This window comes from Balaenoptera physalus (assembly GCF_965194825.1).
Source record: "Balaenoptera physalus genome assembly, contig: HAP1_SCAFFOLD_723, whole genome shotgun sequence".
NCBI lineage: Eukaryota > Metazoa > Chordata > Mammalia > Artiodactyla > Balaenopteridae > Balaenoptera > Balaenoptera physalus.
This window is the reverse complement of record NW_028126040.1, coordinates 292,237-294,294: the sequence shown is the minus strand read 5'-3', so window position 1 is coordinate 294,294 and position 2,058 is coordinate 292,237.

Sequence of the window (2,058 nt, the reverse complement as noted above, 5' to 3'; positions counted from 1 at the left end):
GTTCCATCAGGCCCCCATTTCCACGGGCACACGCAGCATACATCCCTGTGCTTTCTAACAAGTCCAAACAGACACAGGTGACCCAGTGGTTCCTTCCCTGAATCAACTCCTCGAAGCAGGGTGTTCTGCAAATAGCGAACTGTCTCAACCAAGGATCGCCCCAGCTAGGCCTCCGGGCCCGTGGCTCTTCAAAAGCCTGCAGTGTTACACGAGGACCTGGGCTTGAGTTGCAGTCGGAACGCAGGCTGACATTCTCCTGGAGGCAGGGTGACTTCAGGCAGGGGGTCCCAGATGGAATGCGAAGCCGAGGGTTATTCTCAGTGCAGCTCAGACTAGGGTAATGAGGCAGACTTGCACGGAATGTTGGACCTGCTAGAAAGGTGTTCGTCGACCTGTGGGAGTGTTGGGGAAATCAAGCTGTCCCAAGAAAGAGTGCAGTCTGTTGCCCTACACTCGGCATACACAGAGTGGCTCCGAAGGGCTACGGGCCTGGATGTGGCATAGCGGGCCCATGGGGGCCTGGGGTTACTCAGTGTTCTTGCAGGGAATAGGGTGCCCACGCGAGGCTCCTAGATGTCCTGCCAAGCGGACTGACGTTGAAATAATGCAGAGCAGGGGCTTCGCTTGTGGTGCAGTGGCTGGGAATCTACCTGCCGATGCAGGGGACGTGGGTTCGAGCCTTGGTCCACCAAGATCTCACATGCTGCGGAGCAACTAAGCCCGTGCTCCACAACGACTGAGCCTGCGCTCTAGAGTCCGGGAGCCACAACGACTAAGCCCGCATGCAACAACTACTGAAGTCCACGTGCCTAGAGCTTCTGCTCCACAACAAGAGGAGCCACCGCAATGAGAAGCCCGAGCACCGCAACGAAGAGTAGCCGCCGCTCGCTACAACTAGAGAAAGCTCACATGTAGCAACGAAGACCCAACACAGTAAAACAAAAATGATAAATTACATAAGAAAATAAAGAACTAGATAGACAGATAGATAAACAAATGAATAAATAAATAAACTAACGCTGAGCAGGGGCTACAGCCTCCTGAAAACTGCAGCACGCCTCCGCTTCTGCACGGCAATTCAGGGCCTTACCTCGAGGCAAGTGCTCACGCTGAGTGTCCCGTTAGCGCCACAGCATGGTAGGATGCTGGCTTTCTCCTCGAGCAGAGTGACTTCAGGTACGAGGTCCTCGAAGAATTCTAAGCACAGTGTTTTCTCATGGCAGCTCAGACGGGGGCCATGACGAACACTTCCATGGCACGTCGCACTGCCTAGAAATGTGGTCCTGAGGCTGTTCCGGTGCTCTGGAAATGTAGCTCTCCTTAAGGAACGAGCAGTGTGTTGCCCATCACTCGGCATACACAGAGGGCCTACGGGAGACCGACCTTTGGGCCTCGATGTTGCTCAGCAGGCCCACAGGGGTCTGGAGGTACTCACTGATCTCGGAGGGAAAATGATGCACACCCGAGGGGCCTAGGAGTCCTGAAAAGGGTACTTCTTTTAAAATAAAGCAGAACAGGGGCTTCCCCGGTGGCGCAGTGGTTGAGAATCTGCCTGCCAATGCAGGGGACACGGGTTCGAGCCCTGGTCTAGGAGGTTCCCACATGCCGCGGAGCAACTGGGCACGTGAGACACAACCACTGAGCTTGCGCCTCTGGACCCTGTGCTCCGCAACAACAGAGGCCGCGATAGTGAGAGGCCTACGCACCGCGATGAAGAGTCGCCCCCACTTACCGCAACTGGAGAGGCCCCTAGCACAGAAAAGAAGACCCAACATAGCAATCAATCAATCAATACATAAATCTTAAAAACACAATAAAACATTAAAAAAATAAAACACAATAAAGCAGAACAGCGACTAAGACCTCGTGGAAAGGGCTGCATGCCTCCATTTCTGCGCGGCTACTCAGGGACTTACCTCGAGGCCAGTACTCACGTTGAGTTTCCCTTTAGCTCTAGAGCGTGGCAGGATGAGCTCCACCCCGGCCATCGCAGCACCCGGCTTAGCTAGAGAAAACTCCTTTTCTTCCCAGAGCCATGCCTACAGTGGCTAGTGGCCT